The 18,135-nt window shown below is 40.5% G+C and overlaps 1 pseudogene; it reads left to right on the forward strand.

Moving 5' to 3' along the window:
- Nucleotides 1-639: 639 nt before the first annotated feature.
- On the forward strand, nucleotides 640-2,414 carry LOC111171110 (large ribosomal subunit protein eL42-like; annotated as a pseudogene).
- Nucleotides 2,415-18,135: the final 15,721 nt, after the last annotated feature.

The raw sequence follows: 18,135 nt of genomic DNA on the forward strand, positions 1-18,135 counted from the left end.
ATTACTGTATTAAATTCTCCAAAGAGTTTCCAAGGCTTTAAATCGTCTGTCACATCCCTGACACACCCACCACACCCATTACCACACCCACTAGCCCCAATGCAACCTTAACACCTTCTTGGGTTAATTTCTGCCTCTCCTCTCCCCTTTATTTCTTGCTGGAGGTTTCTATGAGAAATGTAATTCCACTTCTAGGTATGTACTCTAGAAAAGCATTTTCAAATGTCCACAATAAGACATACAGAAGGATATTCACTGGGGCCTTATTTACCATAATGAATAATCAGGAAAAAAATGTCCATCAACTAAAACAATAATAATAATAAAACTCTGAGAAATCCATTTAACAGAATACTGTGCAGCACTTCAAAAGAATGAGGCAGATCCAAAAGTACTAATATGGGTAGACTGATAAGACATATTGTTGAGTAAAATAAGCATGCCAAAGAACGGTATGCATAGTATAACTTTTATGGAAAAGAAATAAACTGTACATATTCTAAGTGTGTGTGTGTGTGTATATATATATATATGTACCTATACATACACATACATATACACACATATACATAGCAGACATTTGGAAGGATGTGTAACAAACTGGTAACATTGTTTACCTCCAAGGAAGGGATGGTCAAGGGGACTTTGTGTGAAATATTTTAACTCAAAGGTTATAATCATAAATTACTTAAGAAATTTAAATTAATTTGAAATAATACAGCCCCTAAGTATATAACAATAGCACAAGAAATGGGGGGAAGGAAAAGTTCTTACTCTATACATGAACTGGTATAACATAATTTGAAGATGACTGTTCAAAAATGTGATAAAGATGAATATTAAATAACATAAAGATAAAATTTTATTAGAAAAAAGAAATTTAACAAATAAGACAAGAGTGAAGAGAAAACAGAACCATAAAAAATAATGCACATGCAGGTTAGCAAAGAGAAGGGAAAGGAAGAAAGAACTGATGGAACAAATATAAAATGACTAGCCAGATGGTAGATTTAAATATAACCATATCAATAGTAGAAATGTAAGTAATCTACACACCCCAATTAAAAGGCAGAGACCGTCAGACTGGATAAAAAACAAGACAACACATTATGCTGTCTACAGGAAACTCACCTTCAATATAAAGACATAAAAAAGTAAAAGGTTAAAATGATGCAAAAAGACAGACCATGCACACACTAATCAGAGAGCTGAGTGCCCTTATGAATACTAGACAAAGTAGACTTCAGGACAGGAATATTACCAGAGATAAAGAGAGTCGTTACATAATGATAAAGGGGACAATTCACCACCAAGACATAAGAATCCTAAATGTATATACACCTAAGATTGGAGCTTCAAAATGGCATGAAGCAAAAACTGCTAGAACTCAGAAGAGAAGCAGACAATTCCATGATTATAGTCAGACACATCAACAACCCTCTTAGTAATAAAAGAACACAAAAGAAATTAGTAAGGACACAGAAGACCTGAACAACACTGTAAACCAACTTGACCTAATTGATATTTATAGAGAATTCTAGTCAACAAACAGCAGAATACACATTCTTTTCAAGTACAGCTGACCACTGAAAAGCACGGGTTTGAACTGCACAGGTCCACTCATAGGCAGATTTTTTTTCAAAAGTAAATACTAGAGTACTACACAATCCCTGATTGGTTGAATCCATGGATGTGGAACCTTGGATAAAGAAGAACCTTGGATACGAAGGGCTGGCTATAAGTGAGTCACATGTAAATATGAAATAGTCACCAAGAGTATACTGGGTCATAAGTCAAATCTCGACAAAGTTTAAAAAACTGAAATTGTACAAAGTATGTTCTCAATACTTTGAATTAATACTTTGAATTCACAACATAATTAAATTAGAAATCAAGAATAGAAAGATATTTGGAAAATTTCCCACACTTCTAAATCACTCAAAGTCAAATGATAAATTATAAAAACTTGAATTGAAAATGAAAACACATGAAAAGTTGTGGGATATAGATAAATCAGTGTTTACACGGAAATTCAAAGCATTAAAAATTTATAGGGATAGTACCCCGGTAAACATGGTAAACATTCCTAAGACCCACTAGACTTTCTATAAGAAGTGTGACTTGCACAACCCCACAAAATGACATGGTACAAGAAGGGCAAGGATTCTGGCCTGTCCCAGGAAAGCAGTGTTACCACAGGAAGTAGAGTGGCTATGGTGAGCAGGCTAAGTGGATTTTCCGGCAAAGGCTAAAACTACAAAGAAAATTGTGCTAAGGCTTGAATGCTTAAGCCCTATTATACATCTAAAAGAATGCCAGCTATTGATAGATGCATGCATTATGAACTGGGAAGAGACAACAAGAGAAGAGGCCAAATCATCCCGTTCTGGGCTTCACCTTTTGTTTTATTATAAGGGAAATAAAATCTTGAGGTTATGTTAACTTCAAAAAAATAAGTTTACATTAAGAAGAAAAGAATGGTCTCAAATCAATGCTCTAACGAGAATTCACCTTAAGAAACTAGAAAAAGAAAGGCAATATAAACTCAGAGCAAAGAGAAGAGCAGAGCAAAAAACCTGAGCAGAGCAAAAAACCTGAGCAGAAATCTATGAAATAAAGCCAGAAAAACAAAGAAAGAAAATCAATGAAACCAAAAGTTGTTTCTTTGGAAAAAAAAATAGGCAATTGATAAACCTCTGCTCAGACTGATCAAGAAAGTGAAGGCACAAATTACCAACACCAAAAATGAAAAAGGGGAAATCACCAGATCTACTAACATTAGAAGAATAAGAAAATATTATGAACTATGCCAATAAATTCACCAACTTGGATGAAATGGACAAATTCCCTGAAAAAAAAACACAGCCCTGACCTACTGTAGTAGACTGTGAGAACTCTAGTATTTATCTGCCTAAGGAACTCCAGGTAGAGAAATCAAAATGAGTAAGGAGAAAAAAGAACCCTCCTACACTGTTGTCGGGAATGTAAATTGGTGCGGGCACTATGGAAAACAGTACTGAGGTTCCTTTGAAAACTAAAAATAGAGTCACCATGTGAACCAGCAATCCAAATCCTGGGCATATATCCAGAGAAAACTCTAATTGGAAATGATACATGCACCCAAATTTTCATAACAGCACTATTTACAATAGCCAAGACCTGGAAGCAGCCTAAATGTCCACTGACAGATGAATGGATAAAGAAGAGGGGTGTGTGTGTGTGTGTGTGTGTGTGTGTGTGTGTATGTAATATATATATATGTATATATATATATATAAAATGGAATATTACTCAGCCATAAAAAAAGAATGAAATAATGCCACTTGAAGCAACATGGATGGACCTAGAGATTATCATACTAAGTGAAGTCAGACAGAGGAAGACAAATATTATATGATATCACTTATATGTGGAATCTAAAAAAATGATACAAATGAACTTACAAAACAGAAATAGACTCATGTAGAAAACAAACTTATGGTTAACAAAGGGGAAAGGCGGGGAAGGATAAATTAGGACTTTGGTATTAACAGATACACACTACTATATATAAAATACTGATATATAAACAACAAGGACCTACTGTACAGCACGGGGAATGACATTCAATATCTTGTGATAACCTATAGTGCAAAGGAATCTGAAAAAGAATGTGTGGGCATATTATATATATATATATATATATATATATATTATATATATATATATACACAAAATCTGAATCACTTTGCTGTACACCTGAAACTAACACAACAATGTAAATCAACTATATTTCAATTAAAAAAACAACGAGTAGGGACGTGGAAGCACTGAACAAAACAAGTGTTTCTACTGGAGTAGAAAAACACAGAGTTTAGAATAGCAGAAGCTAAAGAAGTAGAAATCAGCAAGTAGAGGACTGGTTAAGATCAGAGATTAGTTAAGAAGCCATGGCATAATTCAGTGAATGATGATGAGGGTCTGAACTACCAAGGTAGTAGTAAGAATGAAGAGAAGATTAAAATTTGAGAAATAGGTAACCAATAAAATAAGCAGAATTGGTGACTGACTGACTATGGGAAGGATGAAGGAGGAGGAGGAGCACAGAAGGGCTCTTATGCATTGGGCTTGGGGACCAGGTGCTACTAATTCATACTGGGACTAGCCAAGCAATGGTGGTTGATGGCAGAGGAAGATCATGGTCTACATTTATGGAAATCAAGGTTGGGAATGTTTGCCAAGCATCCGGATTTATAAATGTGACGCAAACGGGAGAAGTCAGCAGTGAAATAACTTACTGCATGGGTGGATATCTTGCCTAAGAGACTTACAGAAAGAGAAGAGATGTGGATCAAGGGTAGAACCCTTGATGAGAAAATAAAGTTCAAGAAAAGCTTTATGATTGGGAATAAGGCAGTTCTAAGCAAGTGCAATCATGCACAAACATGTTAAGTAACGTCTTACAATATCAAAAAGTTGCAACAAACCTACATATCATAGAAAAACAGAATGGTTAAAAAGGAAGACACTAGAAGAGATATTTAAGAAGAGCATACAAAAATTCAGACATTGCATACGTGTTTTCCTACCTTTTAAAAACTATTATGGGGCTTCCCTGGTGGCGCAGTGGTTGAGAGTCCGCCTGCCGATGCAGGGGACATGGATTCGTGACCCGGTCCAGGAAGATACCACATGCCGTGGAGTGGCTGGGCCCGTGAGCCATGGCCGCTGAGCCTGCGCGTCCGGAGCCTGGGCTCCACAATGGGAGAGGCCACAACAGTGAGTGGCCCGCGTACCGCCAAAAAAAAAAATATATATATATATATATGTATATATATATACATATATATATATAATGTATTTATATTATTTAAACACTGAAAACATGCACAGCAAAGCTGGGAAAAAATACATCATTACGAAAATTGAAATCATATCAGGTATCTTTTCCAACCACAATGAGACAAGATATCAATTACTGGAAAAAATCTAAAAAATACAAATACATGGAGGCTAAACAATATATTATGTATTTATATTATTTAAACACTGAAAACATGCACAGCAAAGCTGGGAAAAAATACATCATTACGAAAATTGAAATCATATCAGGTATCTTTTCCAACCACAATGAGACAAGATATCAATTACTAGAAAAAATCTGTAAAAATTACAAATACATGGAGGCTAAACAATACCTTACTTATTTACCAAGAGATCATTGAAGAAATCAAAGAGGAAATAAAATATACCTAGAAAAAATGACAATGAAAACACGATGACCCAAAACCCATGGGATTCAGCAAAAGCAGTTCTAAGAGGGAACTTTATAGCAATAAAATCCTACCTTAAGAAACAAGAAACATCTCAAATAAACAACCTAAGCTTACAGATAAAGCAATTAGAGAAAGAAGAACAAAAAAACCCCAAAGTCAGCAGAAGGAAAGAAATCATAGAGATCAGAACAGAAATAAATGAAAAAGAAATGAAGGAAATGATAGCAAAGACCAATAAAACTAAAAGCTGGTTCTTTGAGAAGATAAATAAAATTGATGAACGGTTAGCCAGACTCAACGAGAACAAAAGGGACAAGGCTCAAATCAATAGAAATAGAAATGAAAAAGGAGAAGTAACAACTGACACTGCAGAAATACAAAGGATCATGAGAGATTACTACAAGCAACTCTATGCCAATAAAATGGACAACCTGGAAAAAATGGACAAATTCTTAGAAATGCACAACCATCCAAGACTGAACCAGGAAGGAACAGAAAATATTAACAGACCAATCAAAAGCGCTGAGATTGAAACAGTGATTGAAAATCTTCCAACACACAAAAGCCCAGGACCAGATGGCTTCACAGGCGAATTCTACCCAACATTTAGAGAAGAGCTAACACCTATCTTTCTCAAACTCTTCCAAAATATAGCAGAGGGAGAAACACTCACAAACCCATTCTATGAGGCCACCATCACCCTGATACCAAAACCAGACAAAGATGTCACAAAGAAAGAAAACTACAGGCCAATATCACTGGTGAACATAGATGCAAAAATCCTCAACAAAATGCTGGTAAACAGAATCCAACAGCACATTAAAAGGATCATACACCATGATCAAGCAGGGTTTATCCAAGGAATCCAAGGATTCTTCAATATAGGCAAATCAATCAATGTGATACTCCATATTAACAGATTGAAAGAGAAAAACCATATGATCATCTCAATAGATGCAGAGAAAGCTTTCGACAAAATTCAACACCCATTTATGATAGAAACCCTCCAGAAAGTAGGCATAGAGGGAACCTTCCTTAACAAAATAAAGGCCATATACGACAAACCCACAGCCAACATCGTCCTCAATGGTGAAAAACTGAAACCATTTCCACTAAGATCAGGAACAAGACAAGGTTGCCCACTCTCACCACTATTATTCAACATAGTTTAGGAAGTTTTAGCCACAGCAAACAGAGGGGAAAAAGAAATAAAAGGAACCCATATCGGAAAAGAGGAAGTAAAGCTGTCACTCTTTGCAGATGACATGATACAATATACAGAGAATCCTAAAGATGCTACCAGAAAACTACTAGAGCTAATCAATGAATTTGGTAAAGTAGCAGGATACAAAATTAATGCACAGAAATCTCTTGCATTTCTATACACTAATGATGAAACATCTGAATGTGAAATTAAGAAAACACTCCCATTTACCACTGCAACAAAAAGAATAAAATATATAGGAATAAACCTACTTAAGGAGACAAAATACCTGTATGCAGATAGTTATAAGACACTGATGAAAGAAATTGAAGATGATACAAAGAGATGGAGAGATATACCCTGCTCTTGGATTGGAAGAATCAACATTGTGAAAATGTCTACATTACCCAAAGCAATCTACAGATTCATTGCAATCCCTATCAAACTACCACTGGCATTTTTCACAGAACTAGAACAAAACACTTCACAATTTGTATGGAAACACAAAAGACCCCGATAAGCCAAAGCAATCTTGAGAAAGAAAAATGGAGCTGGAGAAATCAGGCCCCCAGACTTCAGACTATACTACAAAGCTACAGTAATCAAGACAGTATGGTACTAGCACAAAAACAGAAATGTAGATCAATGGAACAGGATAGAAAGCCCAGAGATAAACTCACGCACATATGGTCACCTTATCTTTGATAAAGGAGGCAAGAATATACAGTGGAGAAAAGACAGCCTCTTCAATAAGTGGTGCTGGAAAAACTGGATAGCTACATGTAAAAGCATGAAATTAGAACACTCCCTAACACCATACAAAAAATAAACTCAAAATCGCTGAAAGAACTAAATGTAAGGTCAGACACTATCAAACGCTTAGAGGAAAACATAGGCAGAAATCTCTATGACATAAATCACAGCAAGATCCTTTTTGACCCACCTCCTAGAGAAGTGGAAATAAAAAGAAAAATTAACAAATGGGACCTCATGGAACTTCAAATCTTTTGCACAGCAAAGGAAACCATAAACAAGACGAAAAGACAGCCCTCTGAATGGGAGAAAATATTTGCAAATGAAGCAACTGACAAAGGATTAATCTCCAAAATTTACAAGCAGCTCATGCAGATCAATATCAAAAAAACAAACAATCCAGTCCAAAAATGGGCAGAAGACATAAATAGACATTTCTCCAAAGAAGATATACAGATCACCAACAAACACATGAAAGAATGCTCAACATCACTGATCACTAGAGAAATGCAAATCAAAACTACAATGAGATATCATCTCACACCGGTCAGAATGGCCATCATCAACAAAATCTACAAACAATAAATGCTGGAGACGGTTTGGAGAAAAGGGAACAATCTTGCACTCTTGGTGGGAATGTAAATTGATACAGCCACTATGGAGAACAGTATGGAGGTTCCTTAAACACTAAAAATAGAACTACCATACGCCCCAGCCATCCCACTACTGGGCATATACCCTGAGAAAACCATAATTCAAAAAGAGTCATGTTCCACAATGTTCATTGCAGCTCTAGTTACAATAGCCAAGACATGGAAGCAACCTAAGTGTCCATCAACAGATGAATGGATAAAGAAGATATGGCTCATATATACAATGGAATATTACTCAGCCATAAAAAGAAACGAAATTGAGTTATTTGTAGTGAGGTGGATGGACCTAGAGTCTGTCATACAGAGTGAAATACGTCAGAAAGAGAAAAACCAATACCGCATGCTAACACATATATATGGAATCTAAAAAACAAACCAAAAAAATGGTCATGAAGAACCTAGGGGCAAGACGGGAATAAAGACGCAGACCAACTAGAGAATGGACTTGAGGATACAGAGAGGAGCAAGGGTAAGCTGGGACAAAGTGAGAGAGTGGCATGGACATATATACACTACCAAACTTAAAATAGATAGCTGGTGGGATGCAGCCGCATAGCACAGGCAGATCAGCTCGGTGGTTTGTGACCACCTAGAGGGGTGGGATAGGGAGGGTGGGAGGGAGCGAGACGCAAGAGGAAAGAGATATGGGTACGTATGTATATATATATAACTGATTCACTTTGTTGTAAAGCAGAAACTAAAACTCCATTGTAAAGCAATTATACTCCAGTAAAGATGTTACAAAAATACATCAAAATATTAGTATTAGATGTTTTGAGTTTAGGGGTCCATGGGGTACTGCCATCTACTATTCTGTATCTTGCAAATTCGCTATAAAACACTTATGCAAGAGTAAGACAACCTGTCCCCCCAGAAAGAAGAACCATGATATTTCCTTCCATCTCTAGTGACCACCCCCACGCCACGCCAGAGTTCTTGTGTAACACAGGACCTGGCGCTGAGGGCCCGCAATGGCTGTGTCAGTACCTGTTGTGAAGGCAGCTGCGAGCCTCTGTGCCCTCGGCCCCACCACGTCACCTGGAGGCCTCAGCCCAGCCCAGGGAGGTGAGATCCCTGCATCCGTCTGTACAGGGTCCTGCGTGTGCCCCTCCGGCGTGGTCTCATCTCCGCAGTCACGCTGCCCTTTTCCGTCACGGTCCTTTCCCTCGGGGCCTCACCAGCCCTGCCTCCTGGCCTGGCTGGCAGGGCCTTCCCGGCAGCTCCTCAGAAAACAACTCCCAGTGGGAGGCAAGCACCCCGCATGGTGTGGATACTGGTCCTGCCGGGAGCGTGCCAGCTGCGACCTTGCCAGCCCAGGTGGCAACCGCAGCAGAGCCTCTGGGCCAGCCTTGGGCCCTGGTGCTGAACAAAGGCTCACGGTTCCTTCCACTCCTCTCGGCCACCTCACTAGGTCAGTGTACCGTCCTGTTCCTGGCCTGTGGCAGGGTGACATCTGGGCTGGGAGCCCAAGGACTTGCCCAGAGCCCACTAGACAGCAGTCGGCGTTACAGTGATGGTGACGAAGATGTTCTCTTTAAGTTCAGGCAGAGAGGGCAGGTCCCGTGCTCAGGGCCTCCGGGGCCTTTCAGGGTCTTGGGAGGCCGCAGCCTGGATGGTGTGGCCCCAGTGGGCTGAGGTGAAGCGATAGCCAGTGGAACGCCGCAGGCAGAAGTGGTGGAAGGGCCCCTCAGTCAGCCAGTAAGCCCCGTCACAACCTCATCCGTGAGGGGAATCCTGAGCTGTGACTTCTGGATTCAGGATTCCGAGGAGAAACTGTTGCCGCCTCTAAAAGCCGGCCACGCGCCCAGGTCTTGGCCCCTGTCCCGGATGTGGCCCCGCCCCAGATATGGCCCCACCCCCAGGGGTAGTCCCGCTGGATGTAGTCCCCCTCCAGGCCTCGGCAGGGCCCGCAAAGCACGCTGGGTGGGGCTCTCCCTGCGCAGGTTCTGCGCAAGGCTCGCCAGTTAGTTCGTCTAAAGGGTTATTGACTTACCGTTAACTAGATGCGATACACCAGGCCACTAGTGAGGGTGATAGAGAAGGTCCTGGTACTTTGGGGACCTAGAGAGTAGCCCAAAATTACAAATAGAGCTGTGATGGTGAAAGTGAGGTCACCATTCGTGTCTTGGGAGGGTCAAGGAAGGCCTCCCAGAAAGACCCCCGCTTTACATAGCAGTAAGGAAGAGGGAAAGGAGGGTGCTATGCAACCGTTTTTGAAGATTTGGTGATGAAAAGTTCCCATCTGAAGGCTTATGGTTCCTTCAAAAGTGGGCCAAACAGCAAATCTGTTGAGGGGGAGGGAGGGGCAGGAGTTTGAGGAAAGTGAAGGAGGTTTGATATCATTTTGAGTATGATGAGAAGGAGCTGACTCAAGGACCAACACTGTAAGCTCCACAAGGGGAGGGGGCTTGTTTTTCTTACTCATGTGTCCCAAATGCTTGAAACAATGACTAGGATACTTCAGCCAAAGACTCCTCTGGTTTCAGCTGGATGTGGACCGTGCACAGTTGATGTAGTTTCTTGTAAGTGACCTCCTTGCCCTTAGCCTCGTGTCCTGGGACAAAGCCACTGAACAAGCAACTCATCCTTTTTCTCCAGGTGACTTTTTGTCGAAGTCTATTTTACATCTGGGGCAAAAACTAGGGAGGGGTCTTGTTCACTAGAGTGTCAGCTGAATCTGGAAGGGGGTGACTGGCTTGGAAGATCCTTAATCCTACCTCCCCTCCTTGATGTATTTAAACTTTGGATCTCCTTAAGGTCCTCTCATCCTTTGGGGCTAAATTCTTTTTCTGGCTTTTCCTTGGGGCCTGAAGCTTAGGAACACAGGGCTTCTGCTGACCTAGGCTGCTCCAGAGCTGGGGAATTCCTTGGCCTTGACTATCTCCCTGGACTGTTTAATCTTTGAAAGAATACCTAAATTCACCTCCATCATCATATTCCTAAAGTGGAAACTCAACTTAGAGAAGATACTGTTCTTTGGTGAGCTCCTTCCCTCTAGAATTTTTCCCGAAGGACTGGGGCTAGGCTTTAAGGTGGGGACAGGGTCTGGGGCTGAGGAAGCAATGGGGGATTGGTTAAGTGTATTTGGACTGGGGGAGGGGGACACTAGAGATTGAATAAGAGAAAGGGAGACTAGTGTGGGACTGCTATCAAAGAACATAAGGGTAGCCAGCAGGGACTCACTGTGCAAAGAGGGGGACCTCTGAAGAGCTAGCTACATTTATGCTGCAGAGTCTCGCAAGATTTTGGAATTCGGAGACTCCTATGGGCTATGCAGTTACCATGGTTGGCCTTCACATCTCTAGAAGGGCTGGAGGGCTGTGGAGTAGTGCTCAACAGCAAGTGATGCTAAAGAAGGTGCAGAAGAACTGAGTTGGTAGTATGCCCTCCGTTGTTTTAGAATGATCCCTTCTTCTTTGTCCTCCCAAATCTGGAAATCCACACTCTTTGTGACATATCTTCAGGAGCTTCTGGACAGCAGAGCTAAGGAAAGAGTGTCTACTTGCTTCCACATGCCTGATTGCAGGGTCTCCCCAGAGACAGAACTCGCTGGATGAAAGGAGAAAGCTCCTCCTGCTGGAAATCACAGTATGAGAAGGTAGGGAAAAGCAAGTCCTTAACAGACAGGTGCCCCCAGGAGGAGGTTGAAATGGACAAGGTTTTTGAGCAGTCAACGCCTTCGTTTTTTGCAATAGAAGTCAGTCAAAGGGGGTTTTCTGAAGATGAGCTCTCTGGAACAGTGTTCAGTAGGGTTTAAATCAAGCCAAATTGAGTCAGTATTAAAGTAGAGTCTGGCAGTGGTGGGGTAGAGACTGTTGGTGATGATGGGGTGACAGGCAAATGAATCAGTGGGATTCATGGAGTGAATGGGATGTTGTGAGTGATAAGAGGTTGAGTTCCTGACAACAAGGGTAGGATCATGCAAGAGGAGGGATCTGGTTGGGGAAGAGAGTCTGGTATCTGAGTGTGTTCTAGGGGAAAGGAGGAAGGGTAGATGATGGGGGCAGAAGATGGTCCCTTAAGATTGTAGCTCTGGAGGCAGAAAGGGATCTGCAGTGTTGAGATTGAATAAGGGGACCTGGGGGGCAGAGTGGAGGCAGAGAGGACCTTCGTGGAAAAGATGAGAAAGCTGGTAATGGGGCAAAATAAGGATAAATGAAATGTTAGGAGAGATCGAGGCAAGGAGGACTCCCAGGGAGAGGGGAGAAGGCCATCATGGGAGTGGAAAAAAAGATGAGCGAGAATGTGGGAGCCAATGACAGAGCCTCTGGTGGCAGAGAGGCCAGTATGGAGGTGAAAGGAGTGATGAGGGAGGGGGACCAATTATGAAGGACAGGGCAGAGAAGAAAACAGAGCAAGGCATGAGAAGAAAACAGATTATGCAGGAGCAGAGTCAGATACAAAATTGAGAGCAGCAGGGGAAGATGAGACTCTGTAGGGTCCTGGAAGGAAAGGCTGATAAATAGGCCAGAAGTGAAAGGGCTCAGACAGAGGGGCTGGTAATTGATCTGCTGGAAGGTCTGGTGAAAGGGTGGAGGCCAGAGTTAAAGAAGGCTCAAGCAGAGGAGCTGTGGGAACAGAAGGGGACACAGAGGAAGCAGCATCTTTCACAGGATTCCCCAAAGCAGAAGGTCAGCCACCACAGTGATGCTTTCCCAACCCTCCCTGCACAGATCTTGACCCAGCAGTTACCAAAACCGCAAGAGGCTGCAAGCTGCTGCCAGGAACAGAGTAGAAACAAGAGGGTCTGGCAAGAGTAAGGGCACCTGAAGCATGCTGTCCCTTCCCATGCCCCACATCTGAGACTTCATTATACTCCTTTATACCTCACCCCAAGGCTTGCTTTCTCATTCTGGTTTCTGCGGGTTCCTCCTTTCCTCTGCCAGGCTGCACTGGGGCCCTAAAATTATATAGCCCATGCTAGGAAGTGGGAAACAGGAAAAAAGGAAAGAGACTAATCACTTCCAGAAAAGGTCCCACGCCACCACAGCTCTTTCCGGCAAGTTCAACAAGCCACTAAAACAAGAGAAAAAGTGAAAGTTAGTTTGACCGAAAAAATGAAAATCTGCCATGCCATTCATCAAAATGGGAAAACAGACACAGATCACAGATAAAGCTAGGTGCAAAGTTAGCAGAAAATTATGGTTCTCCCAAGGAAACACTACAGCTTGTAAAGTGTCTGAATGACACTCAGTAGCATAACTATTACTTCGTTACTGAGAAATCCTGTTCTCTAAAATCACAGTTTATCAGAAACTTTGCTTTTGAAGTAAGAACAAAACATCCCACTCTTGCCTGAAGGATCTAATTCACATTGACACAGAGCACCTGCCTTAATTTTCAACCCTGGTGCAGATTCAGATAAGGGGGTTTGGGATATTAACATTTCACATCTATCTTAATTTGTAGTTTCTAAGGAAAGGAAACCTAGTGTCCGCTTTGCCATCCAGACATGACGTTGGCCCTTTACGCACAGCCCTGCTTTGCTTTAACATATCAAAATACTATTTCATATAAATTTCACCTAATGCCACCCTTCTCCAAAATCTTATCATAACTTTTCTCTTTCTTGGTGACACACCCCATGGTTCCTGCAATGTGTGACCTCCTTCGTTGCAATGAGCCAATAACCCTGACTTTGTCAGACTACAGATTTGCTCTGGGTGTCCTGATTAGCACATTTGGAGAGTCTCTTGATAGTTGGTCAAATCCCTCCCTACAAAGGATTGGCCTCCAAGATAGTAATAATGTGCATATCTGAGATTCCTTGAGTCTCAAGACGTTCAACATTTGTCTTTGATTGCATGGTTTTACATTGAATTTAGATTCTGGTTGTCTTCTTTGGTCCTTTAATATCAGTTTATTTGTCTCCTGGAATTTTTGGTTTCCCATCAGACTCGCCTCCCCTGGTGAAATTTGGCTTTTAACACCCTGTCCTGCCTTCTGTTTATCTATTGTCTTCTATTTGTCTATGAGAACTTTCCCCAGTGTTTTCTGGGTATGAGAACTTGGCTTTGGCAGAGAGCTCGCCACACTTTCTGAGAGCCAGGTGACTGCTGATTTCTCAGGTCAGTAAGTAGAGGCAGCTTAACCTTGGGGTTGAGGACTCACAACACAAGTCATGTTTTACCTTTGATCAACAGTCAAGCAATCTCTCATGGGCTTGTCTGCTAACAAGCTTGTGCTACCTCCTGGCATAACTTCACTGAGGATAAATTAAAATTATAGTGGCCACTTGGGGAGCTTTGACATGAACAAGGATGTTCATTCGAGAAATGCCTGAGGCATAAAGGGAAAAGAAACTCTCAAGAGGAGATTGTATAACTGGTCTGCCTAAAAAAGAGAGAACACCGTGATTAATGTAGGAGATTTCCCTCTATTTCCATTCTTTAGGAATTAATAAGGACTGGCTTTTAATTGTATGGCTTCATAATATTGTCAGGGACTTGAGTTACTGTTTAAAGCAGCTGTAATGACTTTCTCTTTTGTGTCTCTGTATATGTGAAAAAGGTTTTCCTGCATCTAAACTTTCTCCCTTCTCCTTACAGAAAAAAGACAAACTCTTACAGTGATAATTTCATATTTGTCTAAAGCTATCTCTCTCTCACTTTTTGTTTTGTTTTGTTTTGTTTTGTTATTGTTCTATCCTCCTCTTTTCCCCTCACTTGGGACATTTTTTAAAGATTAATTACTCAGAGGACTTCCCTGGTGGTGCAGTGGTTAAGAATTCACCTGCCAATGCAGGGAACGTGGGTTCGAGCCCTGGTCCAGGAAGATCCCACCCACATGCCGCAGAGCAACTAAGCCCGTGCACCACAACTGAGCCTGTGCTCTAGGGGACTCGAGCCACAGCTACTGAGCCCGTGTGCCACAATTACTGAGCCTGCGCTCTAAAGCCCTCGAGCCACAACTACTGAGCTTGTGTGATACAACTACTGAAGCCCACATGCCTAAAGCCCGTGCTCTGCAACAAGAGAAGCCACCGCAATGAGAAGCCTGCTCACCACAACGAAGAGTAGCCCCCTCATGCCGCAACTAGAGAAAGCCCACGCACAGCAACGAAGACCCAATGCAGCCAAAAAATAAATAAAATTACAAAAAGACATCTATCCTATGATTTAACTTAGAAACAATTTTATATTTTGTAATCTTAAAATATTTGTTTCAACAATGATCCTTTTCTTGCCCCATAAAACCAATATACAAAATTTAGAAATTTTAAGTCTTGAAGTTTTAATACTAGTCATGTGCACTAGAATATTGTCTTAGCATTAATTTTATATAGTAAAACCAGGGCAGTATAGGCATAGGGTTGTCTTTCATCAATATGATTAACTCATTCCAATTTGTCCAAATTTAACAGAAATATTACAGGATACTTTAAAAAATATACTTTATAAACTTGTATTCATGAGACAAAATTTTAAAAATCTTAAAATGTAAAAAGCTCTTATATTGAAAGTAAGATCTCTCATAGCTATAGTAATGAAGGCTATTCTTTAAATACATTTGTCTACATTTTATAATGCAAAATAAACAGTTTATTGGCATTTTTCTTGTCTCGTAGATATTTTTACTATTTAGTATGCAAAATAGTGACAGTTTTCTTTCTGAGCAATTAATCTTTTTTTAATTAATTAATTTATTTATTTATTTTTGGCCTAGTTGCTCCACGGCATGTGGGATCTTCCCGCACCAGGGCTCGAAGCCATGTCCCCTGCATTGGCAGGCAAATTCTTAACCACTGCGCCACCAGGGAATTCCAGGATAGATGTCTTTTAAAGGGTTTTGATTTTATAAAATTCTTAAAATACTACAAATCATGAGGACTTAATGTTTTAGCTAAAATTGTAATTTCTAAATACTTAGTTAAAATGTTAAGACTAGAAAATGTTGAATTACTTGCTATATAATATGTCGATACCTGAACAGTTTCTAAGCTAAACTATATATATGTGTGTGTGTGTGTGTGTCTGTATATATATATATATATATATATATATATATATATACAGACACACATACATATAGTTTTAATTTACCCATATTCATATACAGTATATAAGGGTCATAAATTAATAGAGTATGTAAGCACCTTTGGCTGATGTGTTTATTCTGTTTCCTGAAAATGTAAAAGGTAATCTAAAATGTGTACCCATAAAAATTTAGTTAAGCAGTTCTTGGTCTCTTGCCTTTTAGTTTTCCCTGTGTCTGGAGAAAACAAAAATTGGTTACCTTGGCTAAATGTGGTAATCAATAAAAATTATAAAGACTATATTTATATAATAATTACAGAAAATGTGAATATGTATGTAAGATAATGAATATGGTTTGTTAAGGAATTATTCGTTTATTAAATGATAACTCAGTGTAATATATAAACTTGTTTTAATATGCTGAGATAAAGTATATCTTAAAAACTAAAATTTCATTATATATGCATTATGTATTTATGTATGTCTACATATACATACAAAGGCATATTAATTTAGTTCTATACATGACAAAAAGGAAAATTCAAAGGTATATTCCATGTTAATAGTTTTATTCACAGAAAAAGGCTTATAAATCTTTTACTGCAAATTGTAATATGCACAAAAAGAGTAATATTAGGGTTTTCTTTCCATAAAATGACCAAGATATTTTGTGCCTAGATAAGAGTTTTCTTTTTTGAATTATTATTTATTTAATTTATTTTTGGCTGCATCAGTTCTTAGTTGCTGCCCTCGGGATCTTCGTTGAGGCACGCGGGATCTTTTAGTTGCAGCATGCCGGATCTTTCGTTGTGGCACACGGGCTTCTCTCTAGTTGTGGCGTGTGGGTTTTCTCTTCTCTACTTGTGGTGTGTGGGCTCCAGAGCGTGTGGGCTCTGTAGTTTGCGTCATGCAGTCTCTCTAGTTGAGGTGCGTGAGCTCAGTAGTTGTAGCACGTGGGCTTAGTTGCCCCGTGGCATGTGGGATCTTAGTTCCCTGCCCAGGGATCGAACCCACGTCCCCTGCATTTTAAGGCGGATTCTTTACCACTGGACCACCAGGGAAGTCCCAAGAGTTTTCTTTTGAATTACCAAAGTATCCTGTTAACTCTCTGTCCTTCTCTTGAATAACACAAATTTCTTCTTTTTTTAAGTTACTAGGTAAGATATCAGAGGAAGACTGTGGTCAAACTTCAACGAAAAGGACCTTACCAGGTACTGTGAACAAGTAACACAGCAGTAATTCCAGGCCTCCAAAGTCAACAGACACGGGAAGACTGTCCTGGGACCTCAAACAGAGGAATCGGAGGAATCATTCCAAAGTAGATAACTGCAGGAAGGGTCACCCTCCCCCAAAACCCACCAGACAAGACCACCAGAGCCACAAATTGCTATGCTTTAATCTACATGTGCTTTTGCTCTTTTTCTTTACTCTTTCCTCTCCACCAAGTTAAGGTTTAAATTATTGACACTTCTTATCTATGAACTATGATAACTCAAAGGTCTTTATCCTTAATACTATTTTATTTTTCACCTTAGTCACTCCTCGGTGTGAGTCCAATACGAGGCAGCATGCAATTACCCCGTCTGTTGGGTGTGTACGTACTTTCCTTTGGGTGCCACCCAACTTCCTTTGCTATCAATTTCATGGAATTAGTCAGCTGATTTCCGTCTTTGGTTGGTAAGACTCAACCAAAAAGTGATCTGGGGATGAAAACTAGTGTTATAATAGGCCAAACAACCAGAATTCTAAAACCCCCTATCACGTCATACATAGAAAGGAAGGTTTCAGTCCTAAACAAAACAATGCTCAGAAACGTTTTGTGAAAATTTAGCTATTCCAAACAAATTTTCACTAAAGCCAGTGATGGAGATGAAAGGAGTGACAAGGGGGTGCTTTGAGAAAACAGAACACAGGGAATTCCCTGGCAGTTCAGTGGTTAGGACTCCACGCCTTCACTGCCAAGGGCACAGATTCAATCCCTGGTCAGGGAATTGAGACCCAGAAGACCTGTGCAGTGGAGCCAAAAAAAGAAAAAAGAAAAGAAAAGAGAACACAATGAGAGGAAAGGAGAGAGTTAAGAGTTCAGTGAGGGTAGATGGGCCCCAAAGGATACTCAGGCAAAAAGACAACAGAAGTAAACATGCCTCTGCAGAGTCCCCAGAGAAGATGGAAGCCAGTGCTATGGAGTCTGTAAATGGTCTGGAACATGGGCCTCTGTGGAATCCAGTAAGAAGGTAGAAGCCACAGGTACAAGGGCTGAGAGAGGGCCTGGTTATGGGTCCTCTGAGGGTCAC

This window comes from Delphinapterus leucas, chromosome X, assembly GCF_059928025.1.
Source record: "Delphinapterus leucas isolate spDelLeu-1000000601 "Yukka" chromosome X, BTC_Dleu_Yukka2, whole genome shotgun sequence".
Taxonomy (NCBI): domain Eukaryota; kingdom Metazoa; phylum Chordata; class Mammalia; order Artiodactyla; family Monodontidae; genus Delphinapterus; species Delphinapterus leucas.